Source organism: Aphidius gifuensis, unplaced genomic scaffold, assembly GCF_014905175.1.
Source record: "Aphidius gifuensis isolate YNYX2018 unplaced genomic scaffold, ASM1490517v1 Contig8, whole genome shotgun sequence".
NCBI classification, from domain to species: domain Eukaryota; kingdom Metazoa; phylum Arthropoda; class Insecta; order Hymenoptera; family Braconidae; genus Aphidius; species Aphidius gifuensis.
The window spans coordinates 43810-60835 of record NW_025220589.1 but is presented as its reverse complement, the minus strand read 5'-3'; positions in this window follow the sequence as shown (position 1 = coordinate 60835).

The window sequence follows — 17026 nt, the reverse complement described above, 5'->3', positions numbered from 1 at the left end:
ATGATTTACATGTTAATCAGCCGGTTATCAAATGCAAATTTATTAATTAAAAAGTTATCTAAAAAAAAAAAAAAAAAAATATTAATGATAAGTACAATATTGAAAGCTCATTTCCAAGCAATTTATTTGGAATTGGGCCATGTCCAAAAATGGGCATATTAAATTCATTAAGGCCCCAAAATTAGAAATAAATATGACCATTGCTTTTGGCCAAAAAAAATAAAGAAAATGAGCATCTCACAAGCCAATTCGATTCAGGACTTCTCGTTTTATCTCAAAATAACAAAAAGTCACAGAAAAGCGAAAACATAAGTGTCCGACGGAACACTAAAAAAGATGATGATGATCGTGATAATAATACTGATATACCACTGGAAGGTTTTAAATTTTTTAATGTAAAACATGCTGATCAGCTTCCTGAAAAAATAGTGCACTATCAAGAATGGTAAAAGCAGAGCTGCATTGAAAATGCACAAGAAAAAGAAAAGTTAGAACTGTAATTCCTTAGCTACATCTTTTCCTTAGCTACTCCTTTTCCTTGGACAGTTTTATTTATCAAATAAATAATATACATGTAATTTTATTTAAAATAAATAAAAATGTTCAAGGAAAAGCAGTAGCTGAGGAAAAGATGTTTCTAAGGAATTAAGGTTGCCAAAGAATTATATTTTAAGCAACATTATTTCCTTGAAACATAATTTTTTGGCAACCTTAATTCCTTAGCTACATCTTTTCCTTAGCTACTGCTTTTCCTTGAACGTTTGTATTTTTAAAAAATAAATTTACATGTATTTTATTCATAAAATAAATAAAAATGTCCAAGGAAAAGCAGTAGCTAAGGAAAAAATGTAGCTAAGGAATTGAGGTTGCCAAAGAATTATGTTTAAAAAAAATAATGTGGTTTAAAATATAATTCTTTGGCAACCTTAATTCCTTAGCTACATCTTTTCCTTGGACATTTGTATTTTTAAAAAATAAATTTACATGTATTTTATTCATAAAATAAATAAAAATGTCCAAGGAAAAGCAGTAGCTAAGGAAAAGATGCGTGGCTAAGGAATTACAGTTGCTTAAAAAATAATTCCTTATACCCACTGCAGCAACTGTAATTCCTTAGCTCCATCTTTGCCTTAGCTACTGCTTGTTCTTGGGATTTTTATTTATTTAATAAATAAATGACATGTATTTATCGAATAAAAAAAAAATTGTGGCATGAAGGTTCCACTAAAAAATCATAGGTGGCGCTGGGAACGCAGTGTAAGATACCTCGATGTATGAAACCAATGATGTAAGATACAGTATCTTACATGGTATCTTACCAAGGTATCTTACCTACCCAACACTGCCGCACCCGTATTCACGGGGCAAAATTGTTCTCATTAGGGCTTTTTTTTTCCGCTGATGGCGCTTGACAAAATTTTTTTTATATAGATTTCACATAGAAAAGCTTCACAAACGCCACCATCGGAAAAAAAACGCCCTAATGAGAACATTCTCTGAATACGGGTGCTGGAAAGGCGTATGCTTTCCCATAAGTGGGCTGTGCGGATTCATTACGGTGCAGACAATCTCTCTGTCGCAGTCATACTGCTCGACAAAAATCTTTTGCGCATGTCCGAATTATTATTCGAGTAGGAGCTCGGAAACATTCGGCAACGCACACAAATTCATTGTGTATGCGTGTGAACCGAACGGATTATTCGGACATGCGCAAAAAATTTTTGTCGAGGCGTGCGACAGAGAGATTGTCTGCACCGTAATGAATTTGCACAAAATCATACCCTATGCGCAATATAGTAGTATTAAATATATGTTTACTGTATTTTATTTAATTTAATTAAATGAAAAAAGCAAGCTGTCACTTGGTGTTTACATGAGATTTCTTAATTATTAACGAACGTTAAACAATTAAAGTGTACGCAGTTATTTTAACATTATTAAACAATTTTAAAAACTAAGGAAAACATTGTTGCTTAACAAGTATAACGAAATGTGAGTATTTTAATTTATTTATTGGCAAATGGCTAAGGAATTAATGTAGATTACCAGATAAGTTTTTTAGCTACATTAATTCGTTAGCCATTTGCCGAAATAAATTAAAATATTCTTGGCAAACGGCTACGGAATTCGTGGAACTAAAAAAATTACGATGTCGATATTGGCACGTTATACGGGTGACCCGTATAATTGACGTAAATATACGGGCGTAAGTTACCGAGAGATAAGAAATACGGGGGTAATTTACCAAGTTACTATTGTTACTATTTTTCACGGTTTTACCCGTAGTTTTTCAAATTTCTCTATATTAAATGTTTCCTTACACTGTCATTGCATATTTTGCAGAATTAAAATACGGATTTTGAAATTTTAATCTAAACACCAAAATAAATTATTTACGTTTTTAAGAAAATTTTTTTACGTATCGTATCTTCTACATGAAGACATGAACTATGAAGTGTATGATCAGGGATGGGCATGTATAAAACATAATGTTTTAAACATGCCCATGCTAATCCTTAAGGCATGTGGCCACTAGCATAGTTTTTCGACCAAGTTCTATGATATGCTATTTTTCGGGTGTCAGAGATTGAACACTCGGCAGATTGAACACTCAAGAATTGAACGTTCCTAGATTGCACTTTCAAGAATTGAACATTCCTAGATTGAACATTCATAGATTGGACATCGGCAGATTGAACACCCCTGTCGGTAAATAGCCAAAATTGAATTCTCATATGGTAAATCAGTTTATTTTAGTTATTTCAACATTATAAAGATGTCGTTACCATTAGCATTTTGTGGCGCTTGCAGCGGTCGCGCAGGCGCACAAACGTACACACACATTCTCAACACATAGATATAAATTTAAAACATAAAATATAGTAAATTTAAATTATTATTATTATTATTTCACTTTTACCTCTAAATTATATTTTTCCTATATTTTTCTTTTTTCCCCCTTTTATTTTTCTTTGTTGAATTATGATGAATTTTTCTTTGACAAAAGAAACAAAGGAAAATTCATCTCTAAAATAAAATATGTATTTTACACTCAGTCTTGAATAATCTTTCAACTTGAAAGCATCAAATCGTTTTTGTTAAAATAAAAAATTAGTAAAATTAATAAAAATTGTTTAGTTTATTTATTTAAAAAAATACATTTTACTTCATTTAAAATAAACATCAAATAGTTTAATTATTAATTATCAGTAATTTGGTTAAATATAATAATTTGAATTGATTGCGCCTTTTTCTCTTGGTGATATAAATTTCTGGTGATTATTAGTAAATTTTGTGGTACCACACCACAAATTGGTGACCCCGACGTGATACATCATCACCCAGAATTCAATTAAAATAAATATAAAACCACTAAGAGCTATGGAGGGTGAATTTCATTTTGGTGGTGGTACAATGCCAAATGGTACATCAGGCTCATCAAGTTCACCACATGAGCAACAAAACCCCCCGGTTGGTCTCAATGAAATCCAGCAAGCAATGGTCGCCAGGATGTTAAATGAAAGCTTGGTGAATACCATAAGTAAACCACAATTACCAAATTATTTTAAAGACAAACCTGAGCTCTGGTTTATCATGCTGGAAGCCGAATTTAAGGCATCAAAGACAACTAACGATGACATCAAATACTACTCAGTGATTAGAGCTTTGGATGCAGATACACTCCAACAAGTAGTGGACATACTCAACAACCCACCTGCAAATGATAAATATAAACAAATTAAAGAGGCATTAATAAAACGTACATCAGTATCTCGTGAAAAACAGATACACCAGTTGCTCAGAGAAATTGACTTGGCTGATAAAAAGCCTACACAACTCCTCAGGGAAATGAGGAACCTGGCTGGTGATGCAATTAATGATGAAATGTTACATCAACTGTGGCTTGACAGAATGCCACATCAAATCAAACCACTCCTTGTGGCATCATCCAATCTAACTCTAGATGCTGTTGCTGAAGTGGCTGACAGAGTCTTAGACTCAACCAGAACCTCTTATGTAATGGCAACATCAACATACAAGACCAATGCAGCAACAGATGTATCAGCAACAACATGTCAACGTCTAGAACAAAGATTAGACAGTATGCAACAAATGTTGATTGAGTGTTTTAAAGAGATAAAGGAACTAAAATTAAATAACAACAATTCACAACCAAGATCAAGATCCAGATCTAGGTCTAGATCTCAAGCGTATGCTAGATCAGACAAGACACTCTGCTTTTACCATCATCAATTTGGCAACAAAGCCAACCGTTGCAATCCACCTTGTGCATACATTAAATCACCACAGGAAAACTAAATTGTCTGCCACCAATCGGAGCAGTTGGTGACAGTCAAGATGCTGCCTTTAAAACAGATTTATATAAAGAATTACGTTTACATGTTTACGACAATGGAACAAACCAAAAATTTCTCATTGACTCTGGTTCAATTGTCTCCATTATTCCAAGTAACACCATTAAAAATAAGACTAAATCTGATTTAATATTATATGCAGCTAATGGCTCCACTATCCATACATTTGGATTTAAAGATTTAAAATTAAACCTTAATCTACGACGAGAACTCAACTGGAAATTCATAATTGCAGACGTACAATCAGCAATAATAGGAGCTGATTTTTTGATACACTATGGACTCCTCATAGACCTAAAAAACAAACGCTTGATTGACACAAAAACAAAACTAACTGCAAGTGGTACAATAGTCACCACCAACAACTACAATATATCAACAATAAATACAACAATACCATATTTTGACTTACTAAAAAAATATGTAGAAATAACTAAACCATTTACCAAGGTCAATACCAACCAGTCCAGTTATACACATCAAATAATAACAGTTGGTCCACCAGTAAGTGAAAGGTGTAGAAAACTTGCTGGAGAAAAAGCAACAGCAGCAAGAAAACAAATCAATGAACTCCTTGAATGTGGCATATTGAGGCCATCAAGCAGTCCATATGCCAGTCCAATCCATCTTACAAAGAAAAAATCAGGTGAGTGGAGACTTTGTGGTGATTACAGGCGTTTAAACAGCATCACACAACCAGACAAATACCCACCACCAATGATCCAAGATTTATTTCCAATACTGGCTAAAAAAAACGTGTTTTCTTCAATTGATTTAACTAAAGCATACCACCAAATTCCAATGGATCCAGTGGACATCAAGAAGACAGCAATCATCACACCCTGGGGTTTGTACGAGTACACTGTCATGCCATTTGGTCTCCGAAACGCTTGTCAGACATTCCAGAGGTATATAGACTCAGAGTTTCGTAATCTACCATTTGTATACGTCTACATTGACGACATATTAATAGCATCAGCATCCCCAGAGGAACACAAACATCACCTGGAACAAGTTTTTAAAATATTAAAAGATCATTCACTAACTATAAACATCAACAAATGTCAGCTGGGTCAGACTGAAATAAAATTTTTAGGTTATAACATCAATAAAGAAGGTTTCTCACCAACCAACGATAACATTGAGAGAATCACCAACTTTACCAAGCCGAGTACCATCATGGAACTTAGGAGATTCCTAGGCATGGTAAATTACTATCGGAAATGTATACCAAAAGCAGCCCATTTGTTGTTACCTTTAAATAAATATTTAAAAAATGCTAAAAAAAATGATAAAAGAAAAGTCGAATGGGATGAAGAAGCAAATCAAGCATTTAATAATTGTAAAAGATGTTTGGAAACAATCACAAAATTGTCCTTTCCATCAGCAACATCACCAGTTACACTCAACACTGATGCATCAACCACAGCAATTGGAGCATCACTGGAGCAGCTAGAAGACGACAACTGGGTACCAATTGGTTTTTTTTCTAGAAAGTTGAGTGAAGCTGAAAAACGTTACAGCACATACGACCGTGAACTACTGGCAATATTTGCTGCCATTAAACATTTTAAGCATCTATTAGAATGTAGAAAATTTACAATTAAAACTGATCACAAACCATTGATACACATGTTCAATAAAAAGCTTGATAAAGCATCAGAGAGACAAATAAGACAGCTAGATTATATCTCACAGTTCACCAATGACATAGTCTACGTGAAAGGCGAGGAAAATGTTGTGGCTGATGCCTTATCACGAATAAATACTATAACAATGCCCACACAACTAGACTCTAAAACAATACGAGATGCTCAAGCTATTGATGATGAATTACAAGAACTTATTCAAGACACGTCTTCATCATTAAACCTACAAAAATTAAATATAGAAAAAGACATCGAAATTTACTGTGACGTAACAAACAATATAGTGAGACCATATTTACCAACAACCTTGAGAAGAATTGCTTTCAACGTAATACACAACAACGTACATCCAAGCATCAGAAATACCTCGAAATCCATCAGGGAAAAATTTATTTGGCCATCAATACATAAAGATGTTACCAAATGGTCCAGAGAGTGTATTGAATGCCAGAGAGCCAAGGTACAACGTCACAATAAACCACAGGCAGAACAAATACCAATGCCAGACGAACGTTTTAGTCACATCCATATTGACATAATAATGCTGCCAAATATAAACAATTATCAATATTGTTTGACAATAATTGACCGGTTCACCAGATGGCCAGTCGCTGTACCACTAACGAACATCACAGCTGAAACAATAACAACAGCATTATTTGACCACTGGATTACTCACTATGGTACACCAATCACCATTACGTCAGACCAGGGTACACAATTTGAGTCAATGTTATTTCAGGCTTTGGCTAAGTTCATTGGAGCACATAAAAATAGGACAACTCCATACCACCCTCAAGCAAATGGTTTAGTTGAAAGGTGGCATCGTACTTTGAAGGCTGCTTTGATGTGTTCACCAAAACCTTGGTTGGAGGTACTCTCTACAGTGATGCTGGGTTTGAGAATGAGCTTTAAAGAGGATATACAAGCAACACCAGCGGAACTTGTTTATGGCACAGGATTGAGAATACCAGGTGAATTTTTTATTGACAATGTTACCTCAACAAATCCACAATTCTTTTTAGAAAAACATCGAGAAATAATGAGGGCAATTAAACCTACGTCAACAGCTCTTCACACTAAAAATAAAATGTTTATATTAAAAGACATGGATACATGCACACATGTGTTTATAAAATCAGACCATGTGAAAGCACCTTTGGAAGCTCCATATACTGGACCATTTAAAGTCATCAAAAGAATATCCAATTTAGTGTACACTATTGACATAAATGGAACACACAAAAATATATCAATCCATAGAATAAAGCCAGCCTACATTACGCGAACAGATGATCAACTGCCAAACGTAAACAACAACAACAACAACAATAAACATAACCCAACAAGTCAACCATTTTCTGACAGCCCACTTCGTACATACTCAAGAAACGTCACTTTCGCGCAGCCAAGAAAGCGACTAAGGAGGGAGTAGTGTGGCGCTTGCAGCGGTCGCGCAGACGCACAAACGTATACACACATTCTCAACACATAGATATAAATTTAAAACATAAAATATAGTAAATTTAAATTATTATTATTATTATTTCACTTTTACCTCTAAATTATATTTTTCTATATTTTTCTTTTTTCCCCCTTTTATTTTTCTTTGTTAAATTATGATGAATTTTTCTTTGACAAAAGAAACAAAGGAAAATTCATCTCTAAAATAAAATATGTATTTTACACACAGTCTTGAATAATCTTTCAACTTGAAAGCATCAAATCGTTTTTGTTAAAATAAAAATTAGTAAAATTAATAAAAATTGTTTAGTTTATTTATTTAAAAAAATACATTTTACTTCATTTAAAAATAAACATCAAATAGTTTAATTATTAATTATCAGTAATTTGGTTAAATATAATAATTTGAATTGATTGCGCCTTTTTCTCTTGGTGATATAAATTTCTGGTGATTATTAGTAAATTTTGTGGTACCACACCACAATTTTGGTCTCTATAAAGAAAAATTGGCCGTATGGGCTGGTACCCAGGCTGTATAATTTTTTTTGTACATATTTGTACATTTGTTAATTAAAATAAAAAAAAACTACAAAGAAAATCAATTTGGAGTATTAATCAATTAATTTAGCTACATACTTTTCTTCGCTATTTCTGCCATAATTATATGATTAAATCAGTATTGGCAAATATATCTAAGAAAGGGATGTAACCGAATAAAGTAATTCGTAGTCAAGAATCAAGATTAATTCCTCAGCCTTTTTACACAATTTATATTTTAAGAAATATTGTTCCGGAATTAATATATAAACTAATAATTTATTTATTTGGTTACATCTTTTCTTGAGCAATATTTGGCAATATCTTTTTAATTAAATAATTATGGCAAATGTAAATAATATCATTCAATTTTTTTTTTTTTTGATGAATAAATTTATAATAAAATATAACATAAATTAATTCAATAAAATAAATAAATAAAACAATGGGAAAAAAATATAAATCAATTGAAAACTGACACATAAAACAGAAAATCTTATGTTTTAATCAGCTTAGCTATTGAAAATTGCACTAAAAAATCATGTAATTAAAAAGCAGCGTCTATAATTTTATATGTCTATCAACATAATTATTTTTTCAGATATTTCACTTTTTTTAAATGAAAAAGGTTTCAATATTCCTACAGACAATAAATAAAAAAAAACTATAATTTATTTTGTAATTTTTTTCAATCAAATTCTAATAAAAAAATAATGATTAATAATTATGCAAGTAAAATGTAAATTCAATTAATTTTTTAACATATTTCTTTTTATACTTTTTATTTTTTCAATTATTTCATACTTTTTATTATTAAAATATTATTTTGGCAATGGTCATAGGATATTTTAAACAAATATTACTTATAATAATAATAACAAAAGTAAAAATAATGAAAATAAAAAATTGACAAAATAAAACACAGAGCGATAATAAAAATTATTTAATAAAATGTATATCCAAAATCAGCACCGTTTAATAAATGTGTTATTGAAAATTACCAGATTATTATGATATTAATAACAATCTAATTTGTCTATCTATCAAAATTTTTTTTTATTATTATTAATCAATATATAATAAAGAGGATGGAAAAAAAGTTGATTCAACGTTGCAAAGTTTACAAACAAAAAAATTATTTTTAAGAAATTCTGATATAATTTGTTATGTTATGTTAGTAACGAATTTGATCCAGCCAATAAATTTTTTTTAAACAAAAAACAATATTAAATTATTCTAGCTGATGAGATAAAATTATAAACTTGCTTATTTTTTTCTTTTTTTTTTTGTTTTATTTTCATCTTCAGGCTCATATTTTTCTGGTGCTGCAATCAGTTTAAAGTCTATATCTTTTTTTCTTTTTTTTTCTTCTTCCTCTTTTTTTTGTTCGTTTTTCCCCTTCGAAAGTATATTTACTGTCCAGATTTTTGGTAATTTATTGCTGCAATTCATATCTTTGATTTGTTGTCCACTGTTTCGTTGATATTGATTTGCTGATAATTGTTTATTTGCTTGATGACTTTGTGTGGGCATTTTCGATATTTTTCCATTTCCAATACGATCTGTATCACAATTGTTACTGACTGTAGCTAATGGTTGACGTCTTTGTACTGGTTGCAAGTAAACGACTGTACCCTGGTGGAAATATTACTCCGGCATTACTCCGGCATTATTCCGGCATTACTCCGGCATGAGGTTGATGGCGGAAAAATTACTCCGGCATGGAATTGATGGCGGAGAAATTACTCCGGCATGAGATTCGTGCCGGAGAAATTATTCCGGCATAAAGTTGATGGCGGAAAAATTACTCCGGCATGAAATTGATGGCGGAGAAATTATTCCGGCATGAGGTTGATGGCGAAGAAATTATTCCGGCATGAAGATGATGGCGGAAAAATTATTCCGGCATGAAGATGATGGCGGAAAAATTACTCCGGCATGAAATTTATGGCGGAGAAATTATTCCGGCATGAGATTCATGCCGTAGAAATTATTCCGGAATGAAGTTGATGGCGGAAAAATTACTCCGGCATGGAATTGATGGCGGAGAAATTATTCCGGAATGAAGTTGATGGCGGAAAAATTACTCCGGCATGGAATTGATGGCGGAGAAATTATTCCGGCATGATATTCATGCCGTAGAAATTGTTCCGGCATGGGATTAATGCCAGCAAAATTATTCCGGCATGGGATTGATGGCGGAGGAATTATCCCGGCATAGGATTCGTGCCGGAGAAATTATTCTGGCATTAGATCAGTGAAAGCGGAAAAATTCCGGCATAAAACTAGGTGCGGATTAATCTTTCCGACATTAACTTCATGCAGACGAAATTACTCCGCCATGAGATTGACGGCGGAAACATTACTCCGCCATGAGATTGATGGCGGAGTAAATACTCCGGCATGAAAGTAATGTCGGAAAAATTAGTCCGCCACTAGTTTTATGCCGAAGCATTTTCTTCAGCATTCATCTTATGCCAGAATAATTACTCCGGCATAACATTAATGCCGGAGTAATTAATTCGGCATGAGATTACTAAAAAACAATGTAGAAATGTTATATGTTCATCAATTTTATCAAATATATTTATTTAAACTAACCATCACATTTAATGACTCAGAAAAACTAAAATTATATTTTCGGAATGTGGTATGTTTATAATTAACTGCTTTTCCAAGATCTATAAATTTATCATCAATCATATAATGTACACGCCATGATAAATCAGCAGCACGCATTGACGTAGTTTTGGCATAACACGTTGTTCAACATCTTCTCGTTGTAATAATGTTACAATATACTAACACATGCATCAACAGCTAATAAACGAACAGAATCTTGTTCATCTCGTGCAAGTATAACAAACATTAGAATTGAATCAGATTTTAAATACTCAATTTCAACAACTTTTCGCAAATTCTCCCAATTTTGATGATGCTGAACGTCGCCCCATTAGTGTATCATCTTGACATAAATTACAAAATGATTTCTTAATTCAGCTATTGTTGCTGTACTTACACGTGGATAAGATACACTTATTAAAACCACATGTCGATGTTCTTGACGTAAACCAATCACCAGATGCCAAACGTTGTACCAATGGAACAAAATATGTATCAACTCACAACGAGTATGTTCAGCACAAAGTGCCAAGGCAATCGTTGAAAGTTTTTTGATTGAATTTAATCGCAGCTATAAAATAAAAATATATTCATTAATTGTAATAAAATAAAATGTTCATCATATTTACTTTTTAAACAAATTTTAAGTCAACTGATATGATGAAATTAATATAAAAAAAAACCGCTCCAGTTATAACCTCATTGTTACAAACACTTGCTGACTAAGATCGAGTTATTTTTTTTTCAAACATAAAAACTTTGGTAATATTTGAAAAATAATAATTATTGTACTTACTTGTAAATTTTTATTTTATAAGTCATCGATCAGAACTGCAATTGGATAAAGACTGTCGTCCGTTGGTGAGTCGGCTGCTGCCATTTTGCTGAACCACAAATTTATCCAAGCAGAATTCATTTATTCTGAGTGTTTTAATATTAGCCCGGGGCACAATATGGCTTTTTTTATTATTTTATTTGTTTATTGATATGATTTTCCATTGCCTTATATACTAGGGCACAACACTACAACTTTTTTCTTTTAACAAGATAATGAATAAAAACAATCTACGTTGCTTCCACTGCTATGCCTGCTATGCTACAGTGGCGCACACATGTATATGAGTAGCGATGGTGAGCAGTAGAGGTGGTATTTCTGGCAGCCGTCCGGCGACTCGGCGAGGATTAGATTATAAATGTGTGAGCGAACTTGACAATTTTTTTTTTTTATAAAGCATGTGTATGTGCGGGGTTGGATGTGGTTCTCCATGAACCAAAAGAACACAAAAGAATAGATTGTCATATTATAAAAATGTTCAACCGATGAAAAATACTTCTAGTTTGTCTGCTCAAAAATAGTATTTATTAATAACAATTGTAATATTTTCTCCGCCATCAATCCCATGCCGGAAAAATTTATCCGCCATCAATCTCATGCCGGAGTAATTTCCCCACCATCGATCCCATGCCGGAGTAATTTTCCCACCACCAATCTCATGCCGGAGTAATTTCTCCGCCATCAACCTCATGCCGGAATAATTTCTCCGCCATCAATTTCATGCCGGAGTAATTTCTCCGCCACCAACCTCATGCCGGAGTAGTTTCTCCGGAAATGGGCCAAAAACGGAGTAATGCCGGAGAAAGCCGGAAAAAGCCGGAGTAACGGCGGAGAAATATTTCTACCAGGGTACCATCAGCTTTCTTTGCTGTTATTAGTCGCTCCGATTGGTTTGGTGTTTTACTTATTAAAACTTGGTGATTTGATTTGAATATGACTGTTTTATAGTTTTTGCTTGAAGTTGCGTCTTTGACTACCACCGATGATGTTGCTGATATAAGTGGTACTGCTGATGGTTGTAATGGTACTGGTGCGGGTAATGGTGATAGTGTTGATGTTACTGATAGAGGCAGTGATGGTTGAAATGGTAATGCTGGTGGTGGAGGTGGTGATAATGGTGCTGGTGGCAGCAGTAATGGTACGAGTGATGGATGTGGTGATGGTGCTGCTTGTGGTAATATGAGATCACTAATTTCACCAAGGTTATCAATAACTTCGTCATATGTATGATTTGATAGAGATGGTTCTGCTGATTGTTGGAATGGCACTCGTGCAGGTAATGGTGATAGTGATGGTGATGATGTTACTGATAGAGATAGTGATGGTTGAAATGGTTCTACTGTCGGTGATGGTGGTGATAGTGGTGCTGGTGGCAGCAGTAATGGTACGAATGATGGTGGTGGTGTTGGTGATGATACTGCTTGTGGTAATAGGAGGTCAGTTCCTTTATCAGTTTCATCAATAATTTCGTCACATGTATAATTTGATAGAGGTGGTACTAGTTCAGGTAATGGTGAGAGTGATGGTGATGATGTTACTGTTAGAGATAGTGGTGGTTGAAATGGTACTACTACTGGTGGTGGTGGTGGTGGTGATGATGATACTGCTTGTGGTAATATGAGGCCACTTTCTTCAGCAACTTCATCAATAGTTTCATTATAACGCTGATTCCTCGCTACAGCTGGCCCAATCAAATGGACTTGGTTATATCTGGGTATGACATTTACATCTGCAACAGAATTCACAGTATCCTCCATGTCATGCATCGTTGCTGTAGCAGATGCAATTTTGTCTATAAATTGAATTTTTTATTGTTATTAAAATAACTTATAGAGTGAATAGAAACAAAATTCATACATACATTTTATGTCTTCCTTCATCCGATAATAAAATCTTGCTGCTGCTTCTTCAGTCAAGCAGTTAGCCATAAAATCTTTTAAAATTCCTGTCTTTGTAAATTTTGAAGCAGTGTGTATTATATCAGTTGTGTCCTTCGATCTAAGAATACTATTACATGGTAACATTTTTGGAAGTTTCTGAATTTCATCTGCAATTAACGACATAATATTATTAATAGCTAAGAATACTATTACATGGTAACATTTTTGGAAGTTTCTGAATTTCATCTGCAATTAACGACATAATATTATTAATAGCAAATTATATAAGAATCACCAGCAAAATAACAATAATGATTCATACTTAAAACGTCAAGAGTCTGTTTCGCAGACAAAAATTTGTGGATTATATAACGTTCCCACATTTCTATTTTCTGAGCCAACTTATTGTTTGATATGTATGATGAAATATATTTTATACGAGAACTCCATCTTAGTTTCAGCACCCGTATTCAGAGGATGTTCTCATTAGGGCTTTTTTTTCCGATGGCTTTTCCATGTAAAATCTATATAAAAAGTTCACAAGCGCCACTATCGGAAAAAAAACGCCCTAATGAGAACATCCTCTGAATACGGGTGCTGTTCTTCCTTAAATATTGCTGTGTTATTGTGGCCAATTATTGGTGGTAAGTCATTTATATACTCCATCACATCATTGAATTGAATGTTTGGAACTTGCAACTCGAGGGCAAGTGGCAATATCCAAGTGTACTCCAGTAATTTACTGTCGCACGAGTCGACAGGTAGGTCCATATCATTCCATGACTGTGTAACTTCCTACATGAAAAATTTAAAATGACATGATTTTTAAGTAAAATGTTTTGAAATGTAATATTAAGTACTCGTAATTTTATGACTGGTAACTTGAATTATTTATGTTGTTTTTAAAAAAAAATATTAAATTAATCAAATTTCATTCATATAATGTTGTTAATTTTTAAAAATTTTTCTTGATACAGTATCAATTAAAAAAAAATATATATTAAAAAAACATTTTCTGTATATCATTTTGAATGAATTATAATTTCTTAATTTTAATTATTCTATTTTCTTTTCATTGGCAATGAATTTTTATATCAAAAACGTTTTTAATTTTTAAAAACTTAATTTTAGTGAATTTCAAATTATTTTTTCAACTTTATACTGTCACGAGTCAAATTCAAGTAATCATATATTACATTTTTTATGTTAAATATACATATATACAAAAAAATTTCCAATGATAAGCATTAAGCTTTATTTGGGAATTGAAATAAAAATACCTTTATAAAATAGAACCAAGTGCACCTTAGTTTGGCCTTTTGAAAGCATAGTCTTAGCACTTTGATTGTTATTTCTTCAAGTTCAGTCGTAATTGTCTCGACATTTTTTTGAAGCTCTGGAACTTTTTCAACAAGATGAAGCATAATTGACTTCATAACTTCGTATGAATTATTTTGAAAATTAAAAAATAAGACTGGTTCACACTGGGAAAAATAATAAATTAATAATTATATATATATCTGTCTCTATATATATATATGTAAAATTCTTCTTACTCTATTTTCTATTATTTTGTATATTATACAAAATGTACTGAGAAATTTAGTTTTAATATTCCTGACTACTTGAATATTTAGATTTTTTACGTCATTCAATTGTTGGTATGCTTCAATTTCCCCAAAAATAAGGACCTCATGACTTGCATTCCCAGCAACTATTTTACCAAGAAAGATTCCTTGAGATTGTCGATATTTGGGAGCTTCCGTGATAAAATTCTCCCAAGTATCAGGCTCCATTATAATATTCTTTTTTTTCCTTTCATCTCGAACGACTGATTCTAGTGTTGCAAAAGGAAATTGTGAAGCAATACTAAAGAATCTATATAGTCAACAAAAATTAAATGCAGCTTGTTGTCGGTTACAAAAAAAATTACTTTTTGAATTAATTTATATATAAACTTACTCAGGTAGCTCTTTGACTATCTTAACAACATCGGCATTGCTGTTATTGGACTTTACTCCCTCTTCACGAAGCTTTAAATACAGTTTGTATTTGGGTTCAGCTTCAGGCTTTTTTGTATCTACATGTGGTAATTTTGTAAAAATGGCTTTGTGATGTATATCAACAGTTACTTGTACTCGACAACCTTTCTTATGATCTTTACATCGATATTTCCCGGCTGGAGCAGGTGCAAACGCTGTTATATTTTCGTTGTTTACAGTGATAATATTAGCCCTCTTCGATTTGCTTTTAATTATTCTATGAAAAATGAATCCATCACTGGAAGCAAATAGCCATGAATTGACTTTTTCCCCGGGAATAGCCACGAGATTCTTGAAAGAGTGAAAAAACTCAATTAATATAAATATTAATTATTCATAGTTCTAATAATTAGTTGAAATAAGTAGAGGAGTTATAAGAGTTCTGGCACACTTAATATTCATGGGTGGGTGGTGCGCGAGGGTGGTTGAGGGAGAAGGTAGTGAGCGTTGTTGAGGGAGAAGGTAGTGAAAGGCAGAAGACGCGCCGCCATTTTTTTAATAATAAACAAGTGTTTAGAGGGAGATTTGAAGGGTGGACGTTCAAAGTGAAAGTCCATCACGCTATCCCCAGGACCACGGCAGCAACTTGTGATGGAAATGGGTGAGGTGAGTGATACTTTGTTTTAAAAAATGGTTTGTTGGAGAATGGAATTTATTTTTTTAATTTATGGGCTATAACAATGTAAAATATTAAAAATAACATGAGTCTCCGCTAGAAATAATTATCTCTATTCAAGAAATTTTATTGTTTATAAAAAATTCTTTAACAATAACATGATATATTTCAAGAATTTATTTTGAGAGAGGGTTAAAAAGATTTTTTTTTTTTTTTTAAATATTTATTTTTTTTATTTCCAAGAGTTGTAAGATTTTTGGTGAAATGTTTTTTTTTTTAAAGACGAGAGGTTTTATGATAAATTTTCAATAATAATAGAAAGATATCTGAAATTATGCACCTGCAAGATTTCTCCCGCTGCGTTTTTCACCTTCAGAAAAGAGGGGTTGCATAAGGAAATTTTATTGAAAAGAGCTAAAAAGGTCATTCTATTTTAAGTGTTTCGAGTGTGAACATCGAGTTAGAAATAAAAAATGTCAAGAATATTCAGCCTTGGAGAATCACAAGATAAAGACTTTGTGTCTTCGGAACCCTTATACTTAACAAAACAAATTGTGTTGCGGAAGGTTTGTATTTATATATATATATATATATATAGTGTTATTTTATTATTTTTTAAACAGTCTAATAGTTGCACCCCTATTTATAAAATTTTCAAGCGGATTTTATTTTTTTATTTTTTAAGCAAATATTGAATATGCTAACACTAATAATAGTGAGAGTGACAGTGAAAATAAATAAAATATGCGGTAAAATATTGTTGATTATTATGTTAATAATATTAATGTTCTAAAACTAGATAATATGAGAAATAAAATAATATTATTAAAATTTCAATGAAAAAAAAATAAAAGAGGAAAATTCTTTGAAAAAACTTTTTGAATTTATCTATTCCGAAAGATGTGGTTTTTATTTATACTGGTAGAATTAGAATAATATAGAAATATTAATATTATAATATCAACGAAATATTCTATATAAAGAATAGTAGACTTGCAAAGTCAG